The sequence below is a fragment of the Archocentrus centrarchus genome, chromosome 18 (assembly GCF_007364275.1).
Source record: "Archocentrus centrarchus isolate MPI-CPG fArcCen1 chromosome 18, fArcCen1, whole genome shotgun sequence".
Taxonomy (NCBI): domain Eukaryota; kingdom Metazoa; phylum Chordata; class Actinopteri; order Cichliformes; family Cichlidae; genus Archocentrus; species Archocentrus centrarchus.
In genome coordinates this window covers 19162081-19183930 of record NC_044363.1, presented here as the reverse complement: position 1 = coordinate 19183930, position 21850 = coordinate 19162081, and positions in this window count along the sequence as shown.

Below are 21850 nucleotides of genomic sequence, written 5' to 3'. Positions count from 1 at the left end.
GCAGAGCACGGTGGGGATGGAGAGAAAAAGCAGGGGAAGAAACTTTGGTGGTAAACAGCTTCCAGAGAGGAGTAACAAGGCTGAACTCACTGGGTTTTTACTGTTTTTTTTGTTTGTTTGTTTCTTTTTAGTTGTTAAATTTCATCAGCAACCATATGAAGTAGTAATTAACACTGCATTTTAACACTGCACAAGAAAACATGGAGGAAAATACTAAAATCTGCATTTTGTCCAATATAAAAGCATATTATCAAAACATTGTCATAACATATTAAAGGTGAAAAACAACACTTTACTTTGTAAGCCTCATTGTTTTGCTAGGCGCTGATATGCAACAGTCAATTTGTAGGATTGCTCTTGGAGAAATTTATGCAACTTTGTAGCAATTTAAGGGAAATTAAGACAATTTTCAACCTCTCAGTTTAACTGATGATGCAATTTATTTTAGTCAGCTGAACTGAACCAATAATACCAATAAAAGTAACCAAGTTAAAATGCAACAATTCAAAAAAAAAAACGAGGCATTAAATAACGTTGAACAATAACAGAATTATTGAGTAAATTCCTTTGTGAATAAGAAGACTAACACAAACTTTGTAATTTATTTCAGACTTACTTTTTTTTTTTAAACTTTTCTTTTTTTACACAATAATTTTTGAAAAAGTGCTGAACTTTTTAAGGGAAAAAACAGCAGAACAAAAGCATAACCACCACAGGCACAGTGATACAAAACCACTGTAAGGTAGATAAAGTCTGAAAATGACACTTTTTTTTAACACTACTGAATTTTTACATGTTGATACAGAAACCAGAGGATTTTTTACTTGGTTACTTTTAAAATTTATTTTTGCTATGGTGGTTGAGGAGTGTATTTGTTTCAGCATGAATTTCACTTAGGACTATACGCTTCATAAATAATCATTTTTATAGTCATAAAAATGCCGTTATTTTGGTGCTAGCATTGTGTGGTGTTTGCTTGCTTCTGCCTTAGTCTTTTAAATGATGATAACATGGAGGGTATTTGTGAATGGAAAGATTTAGACAAGGCCAAATAGATACGACCAAACACAACTGCTTATAAAGGTAGCTGACCGACAGTATGTAAACATCTTGGTCTCAGTAAATATGCACCAAAGACTCATCAGGCAGTTTAGGTTGACAAATTTTACCAAAACAATAAAGATAAAAATGAAGAATATTTCATTTGTATTTTCACTTTATTTTAGATTTATCAGTTTACAAAGTTGTTTCAGGCCGTTTTCTTTTTTGCTTTCAAAATCCTAGTATTTATTTTTATTTCTGTCAACTAAAATATTTTTTTTTCACCTCTAATTTGGGTTTTTAATTAAATTTTTAACCCTTGGCTGTGATCCTGAAGCTGTGATTTTCTATTTTTCTGTTTGCACAGACTGATGTTCAAAAACGTGTGTCACAGAGTAATTTCACATTTTTAGACCTCATTATATTAAATTAATAACGTTAGCATCACAGATTGAAATAAACACAAAGGAATAGTTAGGGAAAACCTGACTGTTATTCCAAAATGAGCATTTGCAACATTTATGGCATTTATGACATCTTATCAGTAGGTATTAAGACTGAACCCTCACCATCACCAGGCACCATCAAACAAGAAACCACTGCAACTCTTGCACAGTACTCATACAGGTTGAAATCAATATGACCCAATCAGCTACGCTGGCTAGTCTCACCTGTCAGTATGAAATATTGCTTGTACATACTGTACCTATGTTACATTATTGTTTGTTCTCTGATTTTAGCCCATTGATAGGTGGTTGCTAGGCAACATGGTGATGCCAAAATATGTAACAGATAATGAAAGTTTTGTGGGTATAAATGAGACATTATTGTCATAAAATTTAAATCATACTATGCTTTTATAAGATGTTATGGGGCATAAATGCCTCAAATGGTTTATTTTAGCCCTTCACAGGTGGTTCACAGGCAACATGATGACATAATATTTGATTGGGGTATAAACTGTACCTGTGTGCCAATTTTGGTTGCTCAGCTGCTGACATTGTATGAGTTTGTAGTCGCACAGGTTTTTTTGTATTATGGTTGTCACTGTGTGGTATAGGCAATATAGGACCCCACTGCAGGACTCAGTAGACAGTGTGCCGAAAACAGCTTTATTTGCTGAATCTTAGTAAAGGAGAAGGCTGAACTTAAACTGTCTGAAAGCGAACCAGACCTACATAATCCAAGACTCCGAAAAAACAAAACCTGACACTTGAAACACACGGCGCACACAGGGTTAACTGACACTGAGTATGCGACAATGAACAGAGGAAACCTCAGAGCTTAAATACAACACAGGATAATGACAGGGTGGGGAACAGGTGGAAATAATTAATCAAGACAAGACAAGAGGAAGCCAAACTGGACAAGAAGCACACGGGACAAAGGACTAGCAAAGTAAAACAGGAAACAGGTAGGCACAGAGGCAAGAACGCAGACTTGACACAGGAGGCAGATACTCTGAGGGAAACAAACCTAACCAGGAATAAAATTAACGAGGCCTGAGGGTGCAAATACACTAAAACCAGGAACATAACCCATAACACAGCAAAACCCGAAAAACACAATGATAAAAGAATCTCTTAAAGGAAAACAAAACCCAAATTTGCTCCACAATAAACAACAACTTAACATACAACCAGAACACTGGGCAAACAGACCCAGGATCACTACAATGGCAAGTTTCTAATGAAAATTGCAGTTTGAAGGAGTGATGGGAAAAAAAAAGTGTGTTTACATACAGTTGATACCATCATTTCCATCAATGATGGTAGCGGACAAATGAAAGCCTTCAGCAACAACAACAAAAAAATCCTCCACATTGTGTGATTTTGATGGGCTATTTTATTTGTACTGTGATTCTTTTACTCTGATAACAGCTCATCACACAAAGGACTGAGCGAGGGATTAATGAAAAAGAAGAATATAAAGTCTGCACTCGGTGCCTCACACCAGGCTCATGTAAGTGAGCATCAGATCAATTCCACATCAGCACTCAGAAGCTGTTTGTTTTGCATCAACAAATGAACCTTCAGCTCCACAGCTCCTCTGTTTTCTTTTAATATGCACCGGATGTGTGTGTGTGTGTGTGTGTGTGTGTGTGTGCGTGTGTGTGCTTGGTCCACAGGTCTTTAGGAATGCTTCGCTGTCCTGCCTCCCCCACCTTTTAGCCCCCGCTTGTCTTTCTCCATCCCTCCATCCTTTTCCCCTCTTCCTTCCTCCTCTGATAAAGCGGCTGAGCCCATCAGGGGGCCTCTCCACTAATTAGGGTCACTAATTGGGGGTCGGCCAGGGCAGAGACCCCTCCACACCTGCGTGGTCATGTGACTTTCAAAGAGGTGCGCAGGGTCAGGGGTCGTGCAGTTGGGGGGGGGGTGGTGGTGGATTAATTTGACTGAGCAGATGAAAAGAGGGGTGATAGGAACATGTAGATAGAAAATGGCCATGCAGAAGGGTTTTATGTGTGAATCTTCTCAGCTAGCTCCATCTGCAGAACATCCACCTTCAAAATAAAAACGTAACCTGCATAGAGTCCCACAGTGTGAAGGAGCGGATGAACAACACAGGCTTTTTTTTAACCTGTGTATCACTCAGTTACAAGTGTCAGAACACTCACTGAAGCTGCACCATCAAAATGAAATTGATCTGTGAATTAACTTAATGCAGAGAAAAACAGGTTAAGCAATTTGTGCAGGGACGCCACTGCCTGGTCAGAGGTCAATTGGGGGGTAACCTTCAGGGCAGAGACCTCAGTGGAGGCCCCCAGCCCACCTGGCTCTCTCAGCTTTCATGGACTAAGTGATGGCTCCTTGTTTTGACAAGAGTCACACAAGAGTTGTGCTTAAGCTCTTCCAAAATATTCAAGGCTGCATTCCTAAGAACCCCACTGACCAGAAGGAGAGAGGGGAAACAACCGGGGATGAGGGAAGTCTTTTTTTAGTTGGGTAAAGAGTGGATATGAGATACATAACGGCAACACTAAGAGCAATATTGGACCATGGGTTTTAGAGGTCTGAATTTCATATAGCTGCTTTAGGTTCAGTGTCCTGCTAGTGTGCAAATGGGCTCATTGTCACACTTGTTTGGATATAATTGACCAGAACAGAGCCACCATTAATATAATTAATAGCCTCCAGTTGAACGTTTTCACTGTCACCATCTTGGTGTTTTAAACCAGAAGTGACAAGTGAGCACACTCATTGGCTAACAAACTGTGACTGACAAGCCAATGAGTGTGCCGTGGATAATCCTCCACACCATAATTTACAAAAATGTGGTTTATGCATTTGCCCAATGAATGAAAGATCCCTGGAAGAGACACAAGTCCCTTTTGGGGGTTGTATCAGGAAGGACATCCGGCATAAAAATCTGCCAAATCAAATATGCGGAGCGACCTGCTCTGTGAATAAGGGAGCAGCTGAAAGTAGCTTTATAAAATGAGCTTCATGTTTTATTCAGTATGACATGAAACTAGTGATTGAGGCCATAAAGTCATCAGGAAAATGTTCACTGAGGTCACAGAGGGAGGAAGTTGAGAGCTGTTTTGCCATGGACAGAAGCCTTTTGGTAACCGGAGGAGTCACCCCCTGCTGGCCATTTAAAAGAGCAGTTTTAAAGGTGTTTTTTATCATTGGTTTCAGTTTTCAGACAGACTAAGCTACTTTCATCTGCCCCCTTGTCATAATGGGTCACCACAGCTGGCAGAGTTTTACACCGGCCTCCAGATGGAATCAAACCCGTGGCCTTCAGCTTACTAAGCACACATGTAAACTTCTCCTTCTGGAACTTCTACATCTCAAACAATCCTTCAAAAGTGGATACAAGCGTTTGCCCTTTTGGAGCCATTCATTTGAAAAATCCCATTAGCTGCTTGAATTTTTTTTAATTTCAAAAATTTCCAAGTTAGTCATCATTTCCATGTCAGGAAACAGCTGTTTTACTGCAGAATTTCAAACTGGATTAATTTCAGAGGTTTTACTCTTGATATTTAATGTTTTTGACTATAATTAAGTAAAATTTATAACTTAAAAATTTCTTCAGAGTTTTTTTTGTTTCAAGGAAAACTAAATATTGTAGTGACACACATGTTACACGTTACTCCAATGGTCTGGTGACAGTTGCAGTTGAGGGATCACTCTGTCATCCCTTTATTATCCATGTGACACATACAGCTAGGCTCGGACATTTAACATTCATTGGGTGCCAATTTATTCCCGTGAAAATTTCACGTATTTGATGCATGAAGATTCCTTCCTCCTCTGTTTAGCTCTCTCATGCTCACGCACCATGTCATCAATTTTTTTAAACTAACACAGAGAGCTAGATAAAATTTACCATCACACCAACAGCCACTTTAAAATCCCCAGTTAACCTGAAAAGCAGGTCTTTGGACAGATTACTTGGGGTTCAGTATCTCGACCAAGGACATGTCAACATACAAATGCAGGAGCTACGAATTGAATCACCAACTTTCTGAACAGTAGACAACCCACTCTAAATGCTGGGCCTCTAAAAACAACGAGCTTTTTGGGGCCATAGGTGAGAACTAAGTAACCAGTGAGGAGTGTGAGGAGTCCATCCAAGAGATGTGGCTGAAACAAATAGTATTTTCTTCACTACTACACCCCTGGTCACAAATTATAAAAAAACAACAACTGTTTAAATTGAGACTTCTAAAGTCGACTGCTACAAGATCAAAGAAGTATGATCTGACACTGAGATCATTCAAAAGACAAGTCTAGTTTACTTTATCTGGAGAAAAAAATCACTTCCTTTTCAAAGAGCTAATGGGCTTTATCAAAAACGTAATCAGAGAGTAATCTCAAGTATGCTCCAATGTTGGTACTCGTATCCGTGGTTGAACAGTTTCCCCGTAATGTTAAGTTAGCTGCTGCACTATTATGACCATTCATGAATCAAGCAAATACTTCTTATCATACAGCCGAGGTCTCAGTAAATATGTCCTTCAAACCCTCATCTGGCAAGCTGCGATAACAAATTTTTTACCAGACTGATAAAGACTAAAACTAAGGATTCAGTCCTTTTTCCAGGTTCACAAAATTGCTTCCCCAAAAGTCTGATTTTATTTTGATTTTAATTAACTAAAATATTTCTTTTCATGTACAGTTTTAGTTGTCAGTTTAGTTTTAGTTACCAGGACTTAGCTGCACATGAGGGAAAAGTCTTGACAAAGAGGAGACAAGACGATAAATACTCATAAATACTCTATGAACTGATTCACAAACAGGTGATGAGATGAGATGCAGTTGAGAGTAATTAATAACAATTAACAACAAGCAGGGAATCAAGGGATGACAGAGAGAACAAAACTAAGATGGGACACACACACACACACACACACACACACACACACACACACACACACACACACATCAACCTTCAAAGTAAAATAGGAAATAATCAAAAGAGACCAACAGACATGAATACAAACACTTAACAAGATGCCAGAAACAAGAGAACACAGAGGAACCAAGTAAGCATGGGAATGAGATGGAGGCAGGCATAAACACAAACACCGGGGAGACTGACTGTGAACCAAAACACACAACAACACAAACTAAAACTTCTCACTATAAACAGAAAACCAAAGAATCCACTATACATGAAGAAAGACTCACATTATACTGGAATCAGAAAAGAAAATTAGACAAACACCACAAATGACACATACAGTCATAACCTGTGGTAATATCAAACAATATGTCTGCTGGGCAAAAACTGTAGACTGTAATCTCACCCACCATGGATCACTGATATGGATCCAGGTAAGAGAGAGGACTGTGAAATTGTCAGCTGACATTGTAGATGCTGACAATAATAGAGGGAAAACCCGACAACCCCATGGGCAAGTACTTGGCAATAGTGGGAAGGAAAAACTCCCTTTAAACAGGAAGAAACCTCTGGCAGAACCAGACTCAGGGAGGGCCAACCATATGCCTCAACCAGTTGTGGGTTACGGGAGGCATGTAAGATCTCTGCTGCATCTCTGCTTCCTGGTCTCAACTCTGGATAGTGTCTTATTTATGATGTTGCTTCACTTCACTGATGTTTGCAGGCATTCATTTATCCACAGCTCTCTGAAGGTCCCACCACAGCATTTCAGCCAGGTTGAGGTCTGGACTGTGACTGATTCACTGCAGACTTTTCTTTCTCAGTCATTCTGTTGTAGATTTGCTGCTGTGCTTGGGATCATTGCATTGTTTCATGACAGTTTCAGCCAAGCTTTAGCTGTCAGACAGATGGCCTCACATTTGACTCTAGAATAATTTGGTATACAGAGGAGTTCATGGCCGACTAAATGACTGCAAGGTGCCCAGGTCCCGTGGCTGCAAAACAAGCCCAAATCATCACCTGTCCACCACCATACTGACAGTTGGTCTGAGGTGTTTGTGTTTGGTTTTCTCCAAAAATGGTGCTGTACATGATGGCCAAACATCTCCACTTTGGTCTCATCTGTCCAAAGAACATTGTTCTAGAAGTCTTGTGGTTTGTCCAGATGTAACTTTGCAAACCTAAGCCATGCTGCCATGTTCTTTTAGAGAGAAGAGGCTTTCTCTTGGCAGCCCTTCCAAACAAGCCACACTTGTTCAGTCTTCTTCTAATTGTGCTGTCATGAAAATTTACCACGCTAACTGCAGCCTGTAGAGTCTGAAATGACGCTCTTGAGTTGTTTTTTTTTTTTGCATTTCATCTGACCTTGGAGTGAATTTGCTGGGATGTCTACTCTTGAGAAGATTGTGGCATCGTGTTAACACACACCTGAATGCTCCAGACCAGCTAACTGCCAGAACCTCTGCTTTTATGGAGGCGCTCACACTCGCTCAAGATCAGTTAACCAAGTGCATTTGATTAGCAGCACCTGGCTGCTACTTACCCTCTTAAATCCTATGGAAGCAGTAAGGGTGTACTTAGTTTTTCACACACTGCTTCTGCATTTTGGCTTAATTAATGTCATATAAATAATGACACTGTGTAATATGGCATGTATTGTTGTTCATCTGATATTGTATTTATCTGTTAAACATTTTTATTTTGTTCTGATATTGTAAAACCTTAGAATTTATGACCATAACCCTTTCTATGCTTCCTTTGTTTGTCCAGATAGTTTTTCAGGCAGACGTCAGCATTCACAGGCTTTTCCTAATGTTCTCCTTGAAAGTCCTTTCTGTCTGGCCTGTTTTTGTTTTTCATGTAAAGACTCAATCTGCTTTTGGACCTTGGTTTTGTATCTGCGCCTTGCCAGTTTTGTTCACCACATTGACGTCCTTCTTGTGTATGAACCTCGCCTTGAATTGAAAATTTGAATATTGGGTTTTACTCTGCCTCTGGCGTTACGCAGAATGATTTTGGGATCTATCAGATGCCTCCCTGATGGTATTGCATGATGAATACAAATCTGAACAGCTACAGTGCTAAAAAAAAAAATGTGTAAAATTCATACATTACAAAATACAGTCAAATGAGTGCGTCCTCCAATATGATATGAAATTGTGTCTCTAAAAACATTTTAATTTTGCAGCATTTTCTCATACTTCAAGGTTTGCTGATGCACTGCAGTGTAAACCACAAACATGTCTGCATTTTCAGAGGATGAAAGTATTTCATTTTCGGTCCCATCTGCAAACACTAGAATCAAGGCCTAATGCAGGTCACAATGTGGACACACAGGCATTTAAGCCAAAGATTTGTAGGTGACCCCATAATAGTTGTAATTTTGTGGCATTGTGGTTGCACGCACCCTCTATGATTGCATTGTAACATTTCAATTTCTCAGCCTTTCACAGAGCTGAATGAGTCTGCCTGCTGCATACAAATAAGCGCAGCTGAAGACTTTAAAAGTTCAGAATACAATTTATTGTGCAGAAGTTGCCCTTTTGCACAGTAAATTGGAGCATTGGTGTAACAGGGGGAGAGGCCAGTGGATTATATTTTCAGAGGATTCAAGGACACCCTCCCACCTTTTTGTTTTGCCCGTGTACCTTGTTTTGCCTGAGCAGGCCACATATTTGCATCATCTCCTCTTTTACATTTCTGACCGTTTAGCCTGTATTCAGATAACCCGGGTGCAATATCATGTGAAACAAGCAGTGAGTGCATTGAGAACATTCCAGCGTTGTTTTGTGTCGTGCTGAGAATCAGTGGACAGAGCTCTAGATTGACTTGATTGCTTTGACTGTGCGTATAAAGCTGCTTTTGTGGAGAAGCCATTCCTGCACTTATCTTGCTGATTAGGTCAGTGGAGGTTTAGAAAGTGATCACACCTCAAGGACACAAGATAGCATCTTCATTTGTCTCCCGCAGGACATCGCATCTGTACACTGAAGCAGTCTTTCCCCCATTAGCTGCTGTCAGCAGTCTTAAAACCAGTCTTAAAACCTTGGAGGAAATCAACGCTGCTTTTAAACACGCTTTGTTGTTCACTTTTCTTTTCTGCCTTTACTTCAGGTCCAACAAGAGTAATGCATGGTGCTAATGCGCGGCAGAGACCTTTCCTCATCTAATAAATACAAGGTTTTGTGCAGAAAGCTTATGCTTTGCATACTTTCAGATACAACAGGCTGGCATTCAAGGGAACTGACAATAGCTTGTTACAGATTCAGGAACACTGAGGAGGAATATGTTATTTGCAACTCAGCGTGACTGAAGAGTGCTTTTGGAAATAACAGGTGAGGTGATGATGAGCAGAATGCAGGCAGCGGTGAAAAATGAAAGCAGAGCACGAAGGAAGTACTTAATAATGTGTATAAGATAATCTTAATAGAGTGTCTGTATGTCCTTGCTTGCGTCTCAGCACTGGAATCTTGAGTATCTCATTCAGTGCTTAAGGACACTCGCCTCATATAAATGAAGTTTTATGAAGATAACAGCGTTCACTGTCTTCACCATCTTGTCAGATATTGATTGTGTTTCTGGCTTATTTCAGTATCATCATCATTATCATCATCATCATCATCAGGAATTTCATGTTCTCTTTATTGTTCTGTGTGTAATAAGATTCTTCTAATTATGTTTTTTTTCTGTGTCCAAGGCATGTTAGTGTATCATATCTTTATTAAGTGCTGCTCCAAAGCAGATATTTCTGTGTATTGAACAGCTCGTAGGTGCTGCTGGTATGGCAGTCAAACTTTCATTCCTCCCAACGATGTGCTGATAATAATCGTAATGCCATAAATTGTTTCTATTTATTGAATTCAGTTAAATTTAATTTTATTTATATAGCACCAATTCACAGCAACACTTGCCTTACAGTGCTTTATATTGTAAGGTAAAGATGCTACAATAATAGAGAGAAAATGCCAACAATCAGACAAACCCCTATGAGCAAGCACTTGGCGACACACGGGAAGGAAAAACTCCCTTTGAACAGGAAGAAACCTCCAGAAGAACCAGGTTCAGGCCTCAAACTGGGAGCTGGTTCCACAGAAGAGGGACCTGGATGCTGAAGGCTTTAAGTTGAATGGGAGGCAGGACCCACAAGTAAGCCAGCAGTCAGAGAGGGAAGTGCTCTATTGGAGTGATGGGGCACTGTGAGGTCTTTAAGATAAGATGGGGCCTGATTTTTTAAGACCTTCTATGTGAGAAGAAGGATTTTAAATTCTCTTCTAGATTTAACAGGGAGCCAATGAAGAGAAGCCAATATGGGAGAAATCTGCTCTCTCTTTCTAGTCCCTGTCAGTACTCTAGCTGCAGCATTTTGGATCAGCTGAAGGCTTTTCAGGGAGCTTTTAGGACAGCCTGATAATAATGAATTACAAAAGTCCAGCCTAGAAGTAATAAATGCATGAATTAGCTTTTCAGCATCACTCTGAGAAAGGATGTTTCTAATTTTAGAAATATTATGTAAATGCAAGCAAGCAGTCCAACGTATTTGTGTAACACATTGCATTGAACGACATATCCTGCTCAAAAATGACTCCCAGATTCTTCACAGTGGAGTCCAAGGTAATGCCATCCAAAGTATCTGTTTAGACACCACATTTCTAAGATTTGTGGGAACAAGTACAATAACTTCAGTTTTATCTGAATTTAGAAGCAGGAAATTCATCCAGACCTTTATATCATCCATCCATCCAGTTTCTTCCACTTATCCTTTTCAAGGATCAGGAGCCTATCCCAGCTGTCATGAGGCAAGAAGCAGAGTACACCCTCCACAGGTTGCCAGCCTGCACACAGAGAGACAAACACTCACATTCACATCTATGGGCAATTTAGAATCACCAATTAACCTAACCCCACTAATGGCATGTCTTTGGACTGTGGGGAGAAAAAAACAGAGTACCTGGAGGAAACTCATGCAGACACGGGGAGAACATGCAAACTTCCACACTGAAAGGTGTCGGCCAGAAAGTGGATTGAAAGCCAGGACCTTCTTGCTGTGACGTAACAGTGCTAACCACAGTGCCACTGCTGCCCAAGGTGGTGTTAATGACATAAAATTAAGCATAAAATTACATAAAATTTTACATCTGAATTACAGCAGTTTGTCATACTGTGTCATGTAACTGAAGTCTTTAGTTTTACAGATCTCCCTCTTGATTTCTTTTCAGGATTCTTTAAATGCTTTGTTTCTAACTTATATCATCTCTGGCTGGCAAAATGTCTCACTTTTATATTACTGTAATTTCAGCCCTTCACAAAGATCATCTCAACATGCTGGACTAGATGCTCTGCATCTGTGGGGTCACTGCAGGTTGCCCTCATTAGTAGAGGGGTCTCTGCTTCTTCCCAGTCCATCACGCTATTTGCGTGCTTCCTAATAGAGGCAAAACGACCACACATGATCAGAGGATCCTGCCCAGACCGTAACCTATAACCCTGGAAACTTCACTTAGTTCTTTGCCTCCATTCATACTTCATTCACTGTGACTTCAGCAATCTGTTTAGTCAGTGAAAAGGGAAAGGACACACACAGACACAAGAGGTCATTTGCTTATCACGGCCTTGGCTCAAACTCACACACACACACACACATCCTCCAGTGGTCACACAGTGGTGTTTTCCGGGTCGGACTGAAAACAGAGGGACCCGAAGAGAGAGGGAGCGGATCGGGATTAATGGGAAAGAGGAAAAACGGAAGAGGAGGAGGAATGAGGGGGCTGAGGCAGAGGAGGTGGGCCCTTTTCTGCTATTCAGCGGATGTGTGAACAAAGGCCTGGTCAAACTGTCGGGCCCACAGCCTAGGGTGGTTACTGCTCTTGTATCTATAACCAACAAAATCAAGCATCGCCCCACCCCCACTATCGCTACCACCTCACAGCACAACTCCCCCTGCTGCCCCTTTCCCCTTGAGCTGCCTGGCTTTATTGGGATCAACAAATTAAGGAACCATCCATCTGGGTGTGATCACCAATTACGGAGGGAAACTGTCAGCATGCATTAAGGCCTACAGGGAAGGCGGGCGTGTTAGGGCGGCTTTTACGAAGAGGGAGGAAAGGGAGGGATTAAGGAGTGAGAAGGGGAAAGGATATGATTAAACAAATGATTTTAAAATTCAAACATTCACATTTTTTAAGCCTAAAGAGTCTATAAGTCATTGAGGCCCCTCATAATTATCCAGGAGTTTTGTTTATCACAAATAAACAAAGTCTGCTTATTATTTAAAGGTTTTCTGCTCCAAACAAATATGTTTGCTTGCAGAAGCCGGGATGAGTGAGTGCACTTTTTGTGCTTGACATAATGCAAACTTGTAAATGATACAAATAAGGCAAAAACTCAGTGCAGCCTTTGGCCAGCCCCCTTTAGTCGCTGCTCACTGACACAGGCAGTGATTCCCAGTTACACTTGTCCTCCGGCCAGCTTTCTCACAACACAATAGACCCGTCATTAACTTTTTGCGCCATCGGAATGCTGAAAGACCCCGACGACCGAACGCCCCCCTCCCCACCCCTTGCTCCACCATGCATCCCGCTTTTCTCTCTGCTTGCTGGTTTTCCAGGGCCCTAATTTGTGAAGGCCAGGTGTGCGCAACCCCACAGTAAAGAGGGGGTGGGGGGTGGGAATGAGGGAGCACTGGTGCAGACTATTTTCTGGTACATTCTCTGAAGCACTGTTTGTGCATAATTACTCTGTTAATGAGTAAATTCATAATCTAACTTGGTGGTTCCAACACAAGGCCTCCACAAGGGGCCACAAGACAAAGTCGAAGGGTCAATAGACTATTAATAATGACGATGGTAGAAAAATATATTTCACAAACAAAAATACACTTTTCCTTACATTTTATAACTCAAAATGTAGTGTAACACCACATTAAACTATACAAGACTAAAACCAGCAACCTTTTTATGTTTAATGCTGTTGTATGCTGCTCTTTTAGCTCCAGTTTTGGTTTCCACCATCTCCTCAGGGCAATATCTTTCTCTTTAGCTGCTGAAGGTGCTCACTCAGTCTGTCAGCTGTTTGGAGTGTGGTAGCAAGTGTAACCTCTGGATTCTTGTGATCTTTAGGCCATCAAACGGCATTGCATTTAAAACGGACTGATTCTGTCATGGAAATCCCTGCATGGGCTCAAGGACACTTCCATCAATCATCTGTGAAGACAGTTTGACTTTTGTCATCCAAAAATACAGATTAAAGCTCTGTTATGCAAAGAAGAAGCCATATGTGACCATGATCTCCTCTGGGCTCAAAGCTGATTTAAATGGACTGAGGCAAAATGGAAAACTGTTCTGTGGTCAGACGAATCAATAGTGAATTGCTTTTCCTTTTTGGAAACATGGATGCTCCATCTCCCAGATTAAAGAGCAGAGTGACCATCCGGCTTGTTATCAGAATTCACATCTGCATCTGTAATTTCAGCAAGATGATGTTAACACACATACTGCATCTATTACAACAGCATGGCTTCATTGTACAAGAGTCTGCTGAACTGGTCTGCCTGCAGTCCAGAACTTTCATCAACTGGAAACATTTGGAGCATCACAAAATGAAAAATACAACAAAGAGCCAGGACTGAATGAGATAATATTCCTCTCCTGAAAGTCCAGCAGCTGCTCTCCTCAGTTCCCAGACATTTACAGACTCTTGTTAACAAAAGAGGAGATTCTACACAGTGGTAAACATGGTCCTGTCCCTACTTTACTGGAGTTTTATATAAATTCTCTGGTTAAGGCTTTCTCCCCAAAATAGCTAGTGGTTGAGGTCAAAAACTTAGAATGAGATGAATATTAAAACATTTGCAGAATCAGAAAACCAAAACAAAAGAGATATAGAAATATTGAATATAGATATATTCAAAAAGTTTAAGGAAATCTGCACAGTTTAGTAATAATGCCATGCTTCTCACATGCAATCATTTGAACATTTGTGATCTGAGTTTTGCTGTAGCTTTCATGTTTGCATGGTTATATACGTGCAAATTATCCACTACATTCCTCAGTGTTGCTGAATTGGATCTGTGGGAGTTCATATTTGGAAAATTGTGGTTTCTAGGTGATGTGTCACTTTGAATATGTGCTCTGGTGGTGCGTACGAGTATGAATGTGTGAATGAGTCATTGTGAGTGTGTGTGTTGGATAATTGGAGGATGAGGACGGGGGTGGTGGGAGGTGGGTGAGAGGATCGGGGGGCTGCAAGATGAAATCCAAAATCTAAAGCTGTTCACCAGCCAGTCCGGTTCAGCGAGTTGTTCAAAGCCTGGCAGCTTTTTTGAAGAGTCACAGCGGGTGAGTGAGGAGGTAGGTGGCAGTGGAGGGAGGAGAAGGAAGAGGAGGGAGGACCAGGACTAATTGCCACTAATTGAATTGGATGTGCTGATCAGATGGGAGGCTGTGGAAGTAATCGGAGTTGTCACAGTAGATAACGCCGGGCCGTCCCAGAGTGTCCGCCTCATGTGACAGCCTGTAACATAGCCTGCGAGAGGGCACTGGTCCCCTTTGTCATCACCACAAAAGGGGAGAGAAGCAAAGTTGCCAGTTACAGTGAGCAGCAACAGGCTCAGAGCAGGAGGAGGGAACAGAGGAGGGAGGTGAGGGAGGGAGAAAAAAAGGGAAGAAGAGGAGGAGAGAAAATGGAGGTAAGGGATGGAGACACAACCTGGGAGAGAAAAACAAGGTAGGAAGTGATAGGTAGGAGATTAGAGTTTTGGCAAAATTGGCAGCTTTTATTCACAAAAAGCAGCTAATAATATAAAGACTGCTCACATGGACCCCAAAAGTCATTTTCTGTAAGACTCCGTGGAATGGCATCCAGGAAAAGATCAGAAATCTGTTTGCGATTGCTGAGACGAGGACAACAAAATTCAAAAGTAATTTCTGTTGTCTTTATACTGAATAAACCTACAAGCAATTTACATCATCAGTGAAAAAGCCTCAGTGAGGGTTTCGGGTACAGGAAATAGTTTTAACATCAAATGTCAGTGTTGGGACATGTGCTTGATTCTTGTTTGTTTTTCTGATTCTTGTTTTTTTATATTTCTGTGTTTTTAAGACTGAGAACAAATTAATTATACACTAACTTCTAAATTAATTAAATCCTTTTCAAAATACTTTATTTACATTTATGTAAAAGCATTAATTCACTGCGTACATTTACAAAACATGCTTGCAAATATGTCATTTTTTTCTTCATATAGTCATGAATGATGATCGCATTCAAGCCAACTGTCTGTGTACTTTTAGATTTCATAATATTTACATGTCGTTGGGATGGAGTTTATCAGTTATACTAAATAGTTTAAGTTTAATAAAACATTAAACACATTTCAGTGAGTAGAGGTGATGGGATGGGGTATCCACAGCTACCACAGACTGAGGTTTTGTAAGAGAGAGACACAAGCGCTCTGTGAACCTAGCTCTCCAATCTAGAAATCTATAAGCAAACTCTGCAGCAGCAACACAATTTGAGCTGTGTGCTGGGAGGCTCATCTCTTTGTTAGGAAAGCAAGTATATCAGACTAAGTGTCCTTATAATGTTGTCTTTAGTAATGCATACATAGCATTAATTAACTGCCCAAGGGAGTTACCAAGATAACTGAGGAGTGGTGAAACCTGCTCTTAGAAGGACCTTGACTAATGTCTGGCTACTCCACACAAGCAGGTCATCAGGGGGCTGTGCACATAATCATAGTGCACATTCATATAGTGTGTTTTGTCCTTTTTTCTCCGTGTTCTCTCTCTCTCTCTCTCTCTCTCTCTTTCCTCCACAGTGATGTGACAGACTGATAAAGTCACACAGAAAATTAATACTTCAGGTTATTGCTTCTAAACATGATTTTACAAGCTACTGAAACATGGGGTGCACGTAGTTTTTCCACAAACTGCTTATGCATTTTGGTTTAGTTTTTGTTAAACAATAATGACGGGGTGTAACTTGTCATGTTACTGCTCACCTCAGACTGTAATGACCTAATTTTAAGACCAGATTATTGTGTCCTGATATGTAGAACTTTAGAATTTATAGAGAGTGTACTTTCCTTTTACCATGACTGTATTTACAGGCAACAAGCTGTTGGTGTAATGATGTAATTATATCAAAATCTCAGTCCACAGTATGATATTTATTGTGATAAAAGACAGACTTTATTAAACCATGAATAACTGAAAAACAAATTTTCTGGGGAAACCTGGTCCTGTTAGGAGACGACATCCTGCTTTGGATGGAGCAGCTCTCATTTCTAGAAATATGGTCAAATTTATTAACGTGCCAAAAAAAAACACTATCCAGAGTTGAGACCAGGAAGCAGAGTTGCAGTCTCACATACCTCCCTCATGCCTGTAACCGGTTGCAGCAGATGGCTGCCCCTCCCCAAGCCTGGTTCTTCCCGTTAAAAAGGTGTGAATGTGAATGTTTGTCTGTCTCCCTGTGTTAGCCCTTGATGGACTGGTGACCTGTCCGGGGTGGATCACACTTCTCACTCTGTGCAGGCTGGAATAGGCTCCAGCCTCCTGTCACCCTGAAATGTATAGGTGACCATGGTCAAGATGACCTGCTGAAGTTCAAGCTGAGCATCAGAATGGGGAAGAAAGGTGATGTGACTTTGAATGTGGCATGATTGTTGATACAGGACCAGCTGATCTGAATATTTTAGAAACTGCTGATCTACTTGGATTTTCCTCACACAAGCATTTCTAGGGTTTATTGGAAACATTGGAAAAACATTGCAATATTTGAATTGTGGTGTCCGAATTTGGTGTAAACAGCATGAAAGCACAGCTCCATCCTGCTGTGACTCAGCAATGCAGGCTGTGGGTGGTGTAATGTGTGGGGGATATTTTCTTGGCACACTTTGGGCCCTTTGGTACCAACTGAACATTTAACCACCACAGCCTACCTGAGTATAGTTGCTGACTGTGGTCATTAAGGGATGGACACAGTCAGCAACCCATCTTCTGATGGCTGCTTCTGGCAGGATAACACACCATGTCCCAAAGCTGCAATTATCTCAAACTGGTTTCTTGAACATGACAATGAGTTCACTGCACTCAAATGATCTCCAAAATTCCCAGATCTCAATCCCAATCCATTTGGGATGGGGTGGAACAGGAGATTCACATCATGGATGTGCAGCTGACAAATCTGCAGTAACTGTGCAATGCGGTCACGTCAATATGGACCAAAGTCTCTGAGGAATGTTACTTGCACCTTGTTGAATCTGTGCCATGAAGTATTAAGGCAACTCTAAAAGCGAAAGGAAGCCCAATGCAATACTAACAAGGTCTAACTAATGAAGTGGTGGTGAGTGTACATACTCATGTTGTATATAGATTAAAAAAATGATGCGTGATGACCACAAAAATTGACCCCATGGCCTGCAGTGATTTACCATCATCTGTCATCATAGTCTCAGTCTGGTCACACCTAGAAACTGTCTCGCTCCTTCACTGGACTTAGGAGACATACAGCACGGGGAGCCAACACTACCACTTGATTACTACTATCACCAATGCAACCATGCAGGTTGCACTAAAAAACGTTTCTTATATTTGTCACAGTTTTCAAAGCTGGTTTCATATAAAATTTCATGTGCCAGTATAACAGTAAAAGGCGACGCACCAGAGCTTCTCTGATTATTTTCAACAGATTCTGTGGTTGTGAAAGGACACAAAACTCCAAGGCAAACCTGAAGGCTAAACCTGATGTTGATCATAGAAGAAGAAGATAATAAAAGGAAATCGGACTACAGCTGCTGACACAAAGAGAGAGAGAGCGAGGCGTGAGAAAGAGAGAGAGAAGTAGAGAGTGGCTGTGGGTCTTTCCCAAGCCTGCAGCAGTCCAATTAAGCAGGATTTCTCTCACTGCACATCTGACTCTCTCTCTCACTCACACACACACACACACACACACACACACACACACACACACACACACACACACACACACACACACACACACACACACACAGAAGCTGTGCAGTCAGTTGGTACTAGTGAGGGAGGGGCAATACAATGAAAGCAGTCAAAGTTGTGTGTATGTGTGAATCCGAGCGTGCATGAAAGTGTGTTCTTCCATATTTGTGCATTTTCTTTGCATCACTGTGTATACATGGCATCCGCACTGGATGTGAGTGTCTACCTGTGCAGCTCCGTGTGCATGAGTGTGAAGGGAGAGTTATGTGGACATCCTGGGGCTCGCAGATGTGTGAGCATGTAGTACTGAGCCCTGGTAAAGCCCGCTGTGAGGGGTCACAACCTTTACAGAATCAGTGCCTCTGCATGTCAGGACTAATGGAAGGGCCTCACCAGCTGCACAGAGAGGTGGAGGAAGAGGAGGAGGGGGATGAAGGGAGTAGAACGAGAAGAAAACAGGGAGATTTGAGGAAAAGATGAAAAGTGAATAAACACTGAGGTGGAGGAGGGAAAGGGGGAAGGATGGGAATATTTGGGAGTTGGAAAGAGGCAGTGGGAGGAGAAGGAAGAGGAGAAGGAGTCTAAGGAGGGGGTTGGAATGGGAGGGAGGATGGCGGACAGAAATATTGGGGAAGTTTGAGAGCGAACCGACTGTAAATCCTTTTATCTTACAGAAGCAAAAAATTGGATAGAGAAAGAAGAATTGGGAATACTGGACATGTAGAAGAGAAAGAAAATGAGCAATGGGGAATACAAGGTAAGGATACAAGACAAAAAATTCTCAGCTGACAAAAGAAATAAAATGAATAAAGAAAAAAACAGGCAGTGTTTGGGTAATAAGCAAAGAACTGGAGTGATGTATGATGGGTGCTCTAAGAGATAGAGGGTGTGGCTTTGGTGATGAATAGACATTTTTTTTTCAGCATTGAGTCCTCCCCTAAAACCTAAAATGACAAAAATTTCGAAGCAAAGTCTTTTTAGCTTCAAATCTGTGACTGTATGATTTTTGAAGATAATTGCTGGAGTGATGTCAGAGTAACTGGTCAGGTGGCACTTCTGAGGATGTTTGGAAAATGTTGCACATTGAACTAAAAAGCCTAAAGTTCTAAACTGCTTTGGCTTTGCTGCTTTATCTGACAGCTACAATTAGGGATTTGCATATTAAGAAAAAAAAATGATGCTATCCAGTTCAAAAACAGCTATGCAAAAACATTCAAATAAATAATTAAATAAATAAAATGACCTTGATTTCAAAATACCTCAGTGAGAGGCCGCTCTGCTTCATCACTGTGCATCCAGGTCTCAACACACAAGAGAGGCAGCGTCATAAAAAAAAGATGATATTCTATAAATATTTTTATAATTTCCTGCAAAAGATTCTGTAATTTACAACAAATTTATGACTTCTGCTCCTAATGGATTATTGTTTTACTCTAACACAGAACTTTAGTGTTTTCATGCACACAAGTACTCGGGTTATGGAGTATCCCTGCTCTGCTGCTTCCAGTTTTTGCAACATCATATCCTAAATATGATCAAAATGAGAATGAAGCTCACTTGCCAAGGAACTAAATGTGGGACGATGCGGGACATGTTACACACATGTAGGTTACACGTCAGGCATGGATCACGTTATTTAAATGCGACTCTCCCACTTTCCTACAATAAGCATAAACTGAAGCACAAGTTTGTTATTGTTCACTTTCGTATTCCCTTGTTCAGATGCTGCTGAGTTTCAGCTGAAATGCTGAAACCTGGTGACCTATAGTCTCAAAGGCAGGATACCCACGCACATTTCAATACACAGCAGCTAACATTAAATGAGACTAATTATGCCCAGCCTTGACCTTTGACCCTGATGGATCAGCAGGAAATAATCTTTTCCGGAGAAATGAGCATGTTATTTCTACTGATTGTTGCGAAATGATGATCTTGAGTGGTACGAATAAATTGGCTCAGACCTTTTCAGAAATCGAGAAAATAAGCGGAAGATGAGATCACGAGGAAGATGTAATAAAAGCATTTTTTTAATCTATTAAATCTATGCTAATTTATGCTGTGCACCATATTCAAAAATAATTCCCACCCACACAGCCGGCTGCTGACCGAGTCAGTGTGTGTGTGTGTGTGTGTGTGTGTGTGTGTGTGTGTTTGGTGTTCAGCTGCAGACAGTGCCACTGTGTGCCCATGATGTCCAGACACCCTGCTTCCTCTCCTGTCATGACCCGGAGACGCTGACCGGCCGTCTGTGCCACTTTGTGCTGGTTTCAGCAGCTGGCTTCTCCTCTGACATCATCACTGTAAGATGATGATGTAGCTGCCATTACAGGAGACGGGGGTAGAAGCCAACAATGGAGGACTCTGACCCTGTGTCTGGAAGCTTTTTGGGTGCACAGTGACTGACGTGTTGCTTCTTCCTCAGACTTAGACTTCAGTCTGACTTAGACCTAATATCAAGGCAAAACTCACACACTGTGGCCCTATAAACAGAAACTACAGTGGACCAAATATGACTGTGGAAGCAGAGTCATAATGATGGATTCCACACTTTTTCCACAAACAAGCAAATATGTTTGTATTTTTAAGTTAAAACCTGTGAATTTGTTTTTCTTTTTTTTTTTTTCTTTTGAGATTTGGAGCTCAGCAGAGATTTAGCCGGAGGAACCTGTTGAGGAAGAAGAAGCAGAGCAACAGGTGGCAGATCACAGAGTTAGAGCGACATCTACAGAGCACAGTGGGGAAAAACCATGAGACACACATACAGATGACCAGATATTCATGTGTAGCAGTTTACAAGGGTCCAAAATTGTTACAAACGTATTTGGATGAAAAACACACTGACTATGACCTTGATAAATCTAAATATTTACTGTTATTATATTTTGCAGGGACATATGGCATAAACATATTTCATAAATATACTAAGCTGATATTGATTAGCCCCAAGGTAGACTTTAATTAATTAATTAATTAATTATATAATTAACTTATCTTTAACTTTATATAATTAACTTTATAAAAGTTAATATATAATTAACTTTTTTTTAATTGTAATGTCCATTTATTAATTTCATTTGGTATCCAGAAAGGCTGAACAAGCTTAGTATCATGTATGGAATTATATGTGAGTTTCATAATGATAAAAAAAGCATGTTTTATTTAAATTTTGTATTTTTTTTGTATTTTCTATTCTCTAAAATGTGTCTATTATTTATTTTTGATATGAAAAATGCAACTGCATAATAATGTTTGCCAAAATAAAATGCAATTTAAAACTGTTGAATTGAACTCGATTTAAAATATTCTACTGGCACCTTAAGAGGCGCTCTGAGGCGAGTGTGTTTGCGAACATAAAAGCATGAAAAACACAAAATCGGTCAAACGTTTTAGTCCTATTTAAGAGCTGCATCTTATAAACAATAGAACAATGGATAACAAATATAACGGATGATAACATTTAATACAAAGCAAGAGCAAGAAAACAGACATTAGTGTAACAGTCA